The sequence below is a fragment of the Hibiscus syriacus genome, unplaced genomic scaffold, assembly GCF_006381635.1.
Source record: "Hibiscus syriacus cultivar Baekdansim isolate YM2019G1 unplaced genomic scaffold, ASM638163v2 tig00004355_pilon, whole genome shotgun sequence".
NCBI classification, from domain to species: Eukaryota; Viridiplantae; Streptophyta; class Magnoliopsida; order Malvales; family Malvaceae; genus Hibiscus; species Hibiscus syriacus.
Genome location: NW_024062011.1, coordinates 1,143,399 through 1,153,451, shown reverse-complemented (window position 1 = coordinate 1,153,451; position 10,053 = coordinate 1,143,399).

Here is a 10,053-nt window from a genome sequence, read left to right as displayed (position 1 = left end):
CCGATGAAGGAATTCAAGAATCTCATGACAAGTGGAGATTTAATTGAGAATGTAATCAGTGAAGAAAATTCAAAAGTCACATCCAAGAGCCCGATGGATCAAAAAGCAAAAGCTGATCATGTGAATGAATGTTGCATCCAGAGTCCTAGTAATTAGAAAAGAAAAAGAGCAAGTAACTATTCGGATCGACCAAAGAAAGTCATGCGATCAAGAAAAACTTTGGAAGTATTCCAAACTTCCATTTCAGACTTGTATCCTCATTTGGTTAAAGGTCAATACATCACACCAAGACCAACTAAAGTGACATCAAACCCTTCTGCTCATAGCTATGATCAAAATAGTGTTTGTAATTTCCACTTGGGGGTAAAGGGGCATTCTACAGGCAATTATAGGCCACTGTTAAAAGAAATTGAGATGCTTGTTGACAAAGGGGTTTTGACACAAGAAATGATCAAGAAATGGGGGGCAAATGAAGAAAAGAACCCTGATCCTATTACATGCCCAACATTATAGGAATAATGAGGCATGATGCATAAACAAGTGGAAGTGTTATCTACCACTGTAGTACTTTCTATTTTCAGCATCTTGTTTGAACTTATTTTTTGTTCCTTTCTCCACCTTTTGTACAATAAATAAATGTGTGTTACTTTTATGGTTATGAGCAAGGAATCAAGTTTTAACCTTGAGATTATTGAGTATCAAGTAGATTAAATATTCTTTTAATTTTTCAAGAGTTATAGATCTTTGGCAAGTGGTAAAATTATATCTTCCATATCCAATGCCAATTACTCGACCCTTACCAAAACCAAATCCTTACACTACATTTATCTGAGACTCTGAAGTAATGTCTCCACCTATTTTTGAGACACCTACTCCAGATGTTTACCTTTTCGGGTAGAGTTAATTGATGATACTACATTCCACTATATATACGACTTCAAAAGTCGCACATTGGTCCTTCCAAACACAAAACCACCATAAACCAAATAACCTCAAAACAACCAAACTTTCAATTATCCGTGAATCTTCCTGTAAGAGGAGACGAGATGAGGCATTATGGATCAGCTTATCCAACATAATTTCGAGTGATTGGAGCATACTCAGAGAAGAAAAAGTGATTGATTGAAATAAATATATCATGCATTAATTACATTTTCCATGTAAGTAAAGTTAATCTTGAATATTCATCCCCCTGGAGATACCTCTTTTTACAAGGACTTCTATGTATGAGATGACTAAACTTCGCGCACAGATCAAGCACGCCAGCTCAGTGTCATATTACCCAAAGATGAATGGGGCATTTACATGAGCAAATAAGTATCTTAAGAGGATCATTACAAAGACCACTGAAGCTTACAAGGATTAGCACGAGAAGTTACCTTTTGCCTTATATGCATATTGAATTACTGTGCGAACATTTACTGGGGCAACATCTTATTGTTTAGTCTATGGGATGGAAGCAGTATTACTAATTGAAGTTAAGATCACATCATTTTGTATCCTAAAAGAGGACAAATTGGAGAAGACTGAATGTATCTAAGCTCGATTTAATCAATTAAACCTTATTGATGAAAATCAATTGAAAGCTATTTACCATGAGCAAATTCATTAGAAACGGACAAGAAAATACATCCAAGAGAATTCCAAGAGGATGATCTAGTGCTGAAAAAGATTTTGCCTATACATAAATATTTTCGGGGGAAATTGATGCCTAATTGGGAAGGGCCATATGTTGTAAAAAAGACCTTTTCCGGAGAAGTGTTGATCTTGGCAGAAATGGATGGGAAAGTTCTGAGAAACCAAATAAATTTAGATTCTGTCAAGAAATATTATACTTGAAGAAGGAAAAAGGACAAAAAGGAAAAAGAGGTATTCAAAACAATTAAAGTCTTATACTCATCTAGCAAAGAAAGAAAAAAGAAAAATCCAGCAAAGAAAGAAAAAAAGATGAAAAAGGAAAAATGAGAAAAAAGAAAAAAAAGAAAAAAAAAGGAAAAAGGGGAGAAATTGAATCAAGATGGGTGACTCCAGGGAGCCTCAAGTTACAAGATGGATCAAGTACAATTAATTCAGATATTCATATTCAACAAGAAGAGCAAGAAATGATGAAGATATGAAAAAATGGAAATGAATCCAAAATTTGGTAGTCTAGAAGATGGAAAAATCCTCAACAAGGCAGATCGAAGTCAAGCAAAGCAAGATTGAAGGCATCTAAAGAGAATATCTTCAGAATTCATTCCGCCTCTCAAGATTGATTTTTATTTGCAAAAATTGGTTTTTAAAATCCTTAATGCATGATATGAAAAATGGTAAAAGGGGGGGTTCAAGATGTAAATTTTTAAATAACATTTTGAAACCAAATGAGGATTCGAGTTGAAAACCTAAAAGGGCGGCTCGAATATTGAATGGTGCAACAAACGACATAAGAGATGATCTTAAACTCTTAAATGAAACACCGTACATCCCAAAGACGTTCCTGAGATTTTGGAAACGAGAAGCATCTTTACAAGATGAGCATAACAACCTTTTCTTCAAGTTAGTAGAAGTCGAAGCGACATACTGAACCAACTTGAAAGAACCTACTTTACCAAAAATCAACCAACACCTCAAATCAGTCAATAATTTTGACACTTGCCATAGGATTATGATTTTTGAATGATTTAAAAGTGTAGTTGATTTATTGGATATTCATTAAACTTATTGTTTATGATTTGATTTTATTGTAAACCTATGATAGGCAACATTCTGAAAAATTCTTTCATTCTTCGATAAAGAAAGGAGAAAAAACATTTTCAAACAGGACAGTCCCAAATGAGGAAGGTCTTTGAAGCAATTGTTGTTTATTCTACTTCTGTTGTAGAAAAAGAATGAACGAGGCCAGAATAATGAAGCACGTCACATTTTTTAAGGCAAGTAGTCCAAGAAGCCAGAAAGTCTGGAGAATTGAACTTATAACACTCTCCTATGACATCATTAGCAATCCATCAGGAAAGATTATCGTTTATTTTATGCTGAGGGCGATAAGCATCACCAGACAGATTATTTTCCCCAACCATAAATTCATGTTCTCTAGAAGATTACATCATAGAGCCATGAACAAGTCCACCATCTGCACTCTGGTTATACCGTGATACTGGTTCAAGTCTTGATGCATCATTGCTGCCTCTTCCATGCCGATTATTTTCCTTGTCAGGATTATATCCATTATGTCCTTCAGAAGATTGTTGAATTTTAAATTGAGAACTTATAGCACAGAATAAGACATTGGAACAGATTCTACACTTGTATGCTATACAGGATTCCAAAAGTTGAGATAACCAGTTTTACCATTAACTAAACCTTTCCATGGTTAAGGAAGAGTGGGATATGGCAGTGTGTATTTTGGAACAGCAGAAGAGACAGTCATTGTGACAATCATTGCAAGGAAATGCACCAACGAAAATCTTCAAGCCCATCACAATGATGTTTAGTGCTTCTGGTAAGGTTGTTACACGGGATGCTACCGACAACAAGGTCGAATCCGCCAAATCTACTCATCAATTGCTCTAACTGATCATCATTCAGTTCTTGCACATCTGTTTTTAAAGGTATGCCAAGACAGTTAAAGGCAACCTCTGCATCACTGATTTTAGAGAAAAGAGACAGAACATTGATATCACTAGAGAACATGTCTCTAGCAGCTCCTCATGTATAGTTTTTAGGGAAACCTAGAAGCATTTCCACCTCATTAGGTTCAAGTGGAGTAACTTTATTCCTTCCAACCCATACCAGATTCCATTTTCAGCACTCATCATGAACACACTTCTGGACACTCGAAGGTAGCTCATCGTCATAAGCTTCAAGAGCCTTACAGATCCTTTCTGTCAATTTGTCACTTCCTGTACATGTTTGTAAACAGTTCAACTTTGTTCTTGGATCCCAGGAAGGCCATCATTTCTTTGTTAATGGAAAAATATCATGTATAGTACGTGGAGAAAACAAGATAAGAGAAAATCTGTTCTCAATTGACAGATTATGAATATAGCCCCTTTTCAGTGTATCAGCATGAAAATGCTTCGAATCTACAAATTCTGGCTCTACATCGAATAAGTGCTGTGATATTCCAGTCTAAACATTAACTAGAGCAAGTGCCATGTTCTCATAGTAGAAATAAGGAGACCCAATAGCATCTTCTGGAAGTGTTCTTTGAGTTATCTGATCTGGTTTGGTATAAACCCTAAAACCAATCATTAGATTTGAAAGATGAATTTGCTCATATTAGAAATAAGGAGACCCAATAGCATCTTCTGGAAGTGATCTTTGAGTTATCTGATCTGGTTCGGTAGGAACCCCAGAACCAATCATTGGAATTGAAAGATGAACTGCATGATCGTCTTCATTAAGAAGCTTCTTTTCAAGCTTCCTCTGCTTCTTCCTTTTAAAAAATCATAGCCCAAGTTTCGCCTTTGCTTGTAATTGGGGTCATTATATAATGAATTCCTACCTTCTACTGGAAGAAGTACGTCAGCAGCCTTAGCCATTTGATCAGCACATATAAAATCTTTCAATTCTGCAATTGATGAATCTAAACCACATATCTCCATGGTTATGGAAGCCTCAACCTCTGAATATCCTGTTTTTGTCAAGTATAACAGTTTACTCTCCTCATCAGAATCAGAATTCAGGATTTCCTCGATATCAGAAGAACTATCAATATCTGTGAAATCATCCTGAAAGATCGCTTCATAATCAGATGAGTTGTTATCAGAATCAACATGTTGTATGGGTGTGGATTTTTGATGAGCCTGTACCACTGTATATGTAGTCTTGCTATTGCATCAGATTACTGTTTGCATAAATTGGTTTCTCTCCCACAGAAAAGCATAATTCAGAGATGGTCTTCACTGAAAGATGATAAGCCACTGTGTCAGCCTGGAACGAATTATCAAGCTATTTATATTGCTCTATCTGACTAAATCTCTCCAGATACAGAAAATAGTCACCTCATTCAGAAGATACATAACTCAGACATTTCTGTCAGAATGATTGAGTACTTCTTAAGTTTATGACAACATGAAGAGAATTCTTCCAGTTACCTGACAACACTGCTGTTTAGTGACACCAGAATGAGAGTATTCAAGATAAACAAATTTGGAGCATGAATAAAGCCACAAGTATCCACCACAGTGCATTGTCAAAATTGAACCTTGTGGGGATCATAACATTTCAGTCAAATAGACATTGAGAGTGAATCAGACAGACTAGAGGGATATCTTGAGGGCCCATTTTCAACCAGAAATCGAATATTGGGGCATTTTGAAGGCTCACAACAATATGAATATTTGGGCATTCTTAGAGGCTCATCTCAACAAGAAGTAATGTTGAGCACACTTTTAACATCTGTATCAGCAAATGTTGGGGCATTTTAAAGGTTCTTTCAGACAGATCCATGTGGGGCATGCTGAAGGCTCATATCATCATGTGTTAAAGATCATTGATTTGAGAAAATATTTTCAATGAAACAGAAAGATATGAAGAATGAAAATGGTGAAACAGTGATAGTCGAGCTGACTATACATAATTGTTTTGTTCATCAAGCAGTTATATTATGATCATGTTGTTCAACAAATATCTACTCAACAAGTATGGTTTCAAATACCCAATCTTCTTAACTATGTATCACATGACAGCGTATTCTTTGTTAAGCTACATCATGGTTGCATGAATAAAGATGGTCCCCCAGGCAGACTACTCGATCCAGGGTTCAATTCCTGAAGATCTCAGCTTTGAATTTTGCATTATCCGTGTCGGTGATAATTGAAAATATTTCTTTGAGATTCATGTCAGTTAGTTTCAACCATACTATTGAGGTTACGAAGCTGTTTTTTCACATCAGTTTTGCTTACTTGATGACATCGAAAAGGAAGACTCGACTCTTACTTATATTACTGGTATTCCCGTTGTTATTGGGATCATCATTGCTAGCCAAGATGAACTGAGTTTTCATCTATTTTGGGTTTTATCATTTGCGTTTCATCCCCATCAGCAAAAATTCCACGGATATCTTTCTGTACATGGATCCTATAGCTGAAGTGTTTCTACTTTCTACAATGCTCATTTCAGAAAAAAACGTGATCGATATCACACTTGCCCTTGCTCGAGATGATATCAAGATCAGTTGGTATCTTTTATTCAACTTTTTTGTCATACCAGTATTTCACTTGTATTCCCATTGAGTTTTGTTCTCAAGTGGTTTTGTGACATCATACAAAAACTTTGAACGCCATGCAAAGAGCTTTATTGACCAGCAATGTTGTTATCATATAGTTTTCCTTTATTGATACAAGATGAAGATTTCTTTCCACAGAAGGAGAACTGAAATTTTAAACAAGAAACTAGTGGTACCAACTAAGGTTGAACTACAGGTTGTTATTAAGCATCTCGACATGATATGGTCCAAGTTGCCTTATTCGAGATCTGATTTAAATGTGGGGACATGAAAGGAATTGAGATAAATTCTCCTTATGATGTGTTTCAAGAGTCAAATCAGAACAGACTCTACTCCCCTAATTAATCCCCGTTGAGATAGATATATCTACATCTACACTCTTCAAAGATGATAGATTCTCTTTTTAAAGATGATAGATTCTCTTTTCAAAGATGAAAGCTTTATGGGATTTCTCCACGAGTCCAAGCAAATAAATTTGGTTGTATCCAAGACAAAATGGGGCATCAGGGTCAAAATTTAGACTACAGCAAGAGTTCCACAAATGAAACATTTCTTCTGAGACTTTCATGAAACAAAGAAGACACCAAGATACAAGTTGATCAGATGATTCTGCAGAAATGCAAGCTGGATAGCATAAGTTTCTACACTGATATCCAAAGGTAACCCTGGCAATAAATGATGAAGTAAAGGAAGACCAAGTTCACCACTTTGAAGTCAAATGAAGATTGCATCAACATTCATGCATTCATAAGAATATCATTTACACAATAGACAATGCATTACATTGATACATCTGAGTGCATTCAATCTTTTCTAAAATGAAATTGTTGAAAAGTAAGAAAACGATTTTCTTAGTTTTTTACTTAGTAAACTATTTCCAACAGCCTTATCTTGAGATTGGGGCATGTTACCCAATCAACATGTTATTTCATAAAACAGAATGAGAAAATGATTTTCATAGTTTCTCATTTTATCTTTTCTAAAATGAAATTTTTGAAAAGTAAGAAAACGATTTCCTTAGTTTTTTTTACTTATTAAACTATTTCCTACATCTATAAGTCCTGCAGTGCATGATGTTTCCAAAAAGCCTTCAGGAGCTTTTTGATGTTTTCAAGCCTTCGGGAGCTTTTTGATGTTTTCAAAGCCTTAGGGTCATCTGTAAGTCCTGCAGTGCATGATGTTTCCAAAAAGCCTTCGGGAGCTTTTTGATGTTTTCAAAACCTTAGGGTCATCTGTAAGTCCTGCAATGCATGATGTTTCCAAAAAGCCTTCGGGAGCTTTTTGATGTTTTCAAAACCTTAGGGTCATCTGTAAGTCCTGCAGTGCATGATGTTTCCAAAAAGCCTTCGGGAGCTTTTTGATGTTTTTAAAACCTTAGGGTCATCTGTAAGTCCTGTAGTGCATGATGTTTCCAAAAAGCCTTCGGGAGCTTTTTGATGTTTTCAAAACCTTAGGGTCATCTGTAAGTCCTGCAGTGCATGATGTTTCCAAAAAGCCTTCGGGAGCTTTTTGATGTTTTCAAAACCTTAGGGTCGTCTGTAAGTCCTGCAGTGCATGATGTTTCCAAAAATCCTTCGGGAGCTTTTTGATGTTTTTAAAACCTTAGGGTCATATGTAAGTCCTGCAGTGCATGATGTTTCTAAGACCTCTGGAATGATGTTTTCAACATTTCAGTCTTACTCAAAAGAAAAAAAAATGAAAAAAATTATTGTTTTTCTGTCTTTGCTCTATTCTTGTTAACACAAGAATAAGCAAAGAGGGGCAGTTGTAAACACTAATTTTTTTCCATTTTTGTTTTTTTATTATTATTATTAAAATTATTATTATAATAATTATTATTATTATTATTATTATTAAATATATTATTACAAGCCCAAAATCGAGGCCTAATTACAAACTTGGTGGCCCAGACCGAGAAACCCTAACCTTTTTAGGGTTTTCTGAAAATCCCAACCGCCCCAGCCAACGGTTCAGCTTTCAGCCGCCTCTGATGATTCCAATAGTCTCCAGCAGCAGCCGACGCCTCTACCAGGTGTTCCACCCCGCTGTAGCCACGACACCGCCGTCTCAAAGAAGCCTCCAGAAACGCCTCATCATCACCCCACGTCGATCTCTATGGTGAGTCACCACCATAGCTATGGTGACTCACCGAGAAACCCTTCTGTGACCGGTCCGAGGAGTGTTTCGTCGAGGCTATAAAAGCCTCGACTCACCTGCAAAATAAAAAACGGGGAGGAAGAACAGGAGATAATAGACAACAACAGACAGCCACGAAACAGCAGACAGAGAGAACCCAAAAGAAAAAAAATAGAGGAGAGAGCAAGAACCAGAGAGACAACAACAAAATAAACCCCACAACAGCGAATCAAAATAAAAAAGAGAAGATAGAAAGAGACTTACCCTCGGAGAACCCAAACGTCACCGGGAACCATAGAGAACCGAAGGTAAAACCCTCGGTTTATTGTAGATCTAGAGTTATCAAATGGCTTTTAGGGGTAAATAAGGTCGGATTTAGGTTGAGGGTTTAAAGATCTTCGTTTTGAGGTATAAATTTAGTCACCGACCACCGCCGGCGGTGGTCATTGGCGTCGGAGTACGGCGGCCGATCGGTGCTTGGGCTCCCTCCGAACGGAGGTTTTAAAAGCGAAATGAGAGAAAAAAAAATTTCTCTCTGATAGAGAGAGAGGAAAAAAGAAAAAATGAAAGCAAATGGCCAAAGAGGCCGGTTAAAAGGGTAATTAAATCCCTCCCCCAAAACGACGTCATTTTAGGGAGGGTACCTGTGTAATTTCACTCGTGGAAATACCCTTTCCGCAGTCACTCCAAGTTTGTAATATTACAAATTAGTCACTGAATTCAATTTTAATAAGTTTTAATTCGGTTTTCTAACCGTTTTAATTTATAATTTAGTCCATATTAGTATTTATATATTTTAGGATAAATAATAGATTTAGTCCTTGTAATTTTGTTAATTAATATTTTAATCCTGAATAGTATGTTCTAATTTAATGTTAAAATTTTATATAATTGTATTTTAGTCACTAAATAAATAAATGGGCAAAATAGCATGTTCAATCCCTGTAATTTTAAATAATTAATTACAAATTAGGTATTTAATTTTATTAGATTATAATTTAGTCCCTAAGTTTAATATTTTCATTTATTTTACAAGCTTTATTACTTTTTATTTTTTTCATACCATGTTTTAATTTTATTTTAAACATTGTTTAATCATATGTTACTTTTATAAATTTATGTTCATATATATTTAATTATCATTACTATTACTATTATTATTTAATTATGTCAATATATATAGTCTTATAAATATATATAATATTTATTTATTTATTCTATTTTCCTATTTATAAATTTAATTTTATAAATTACTTTTAAGAAAAATAATCATATTTTGATATTTATTTATTTTTAATATCGAAGAAAAGAGCTGTCTTAAGGCACCTAGAAGTCCTTTTCTGATATTTCTAAATAAGTAAACATATTATTTATGTATATTAATATATTTTCTTAAAATTATTTGAAATAATAGGATTATAAATTAAATATATTTTGAATTTTTAATTTCTAATATTAGAGACAATTTATAATTAAAAAGTACCAATTTTGGGCGTTGTAGGGGTGCTAATCCTTCCCTAAACGTAACCGACCACGAATCCTTTTTTATTAATAAAAAGAATGAATTTTTGGTTATAAACGTAGATCAGTTCATCTTTTAACTGATGTTTTCTTAAAAATTCTTTTAAAAGATAATTTTTAGGTATTCGACCTACCTGACCCAAAAGGCCGATGGCGACTCCCAAAATATTTTTTAATCAAAATCATTA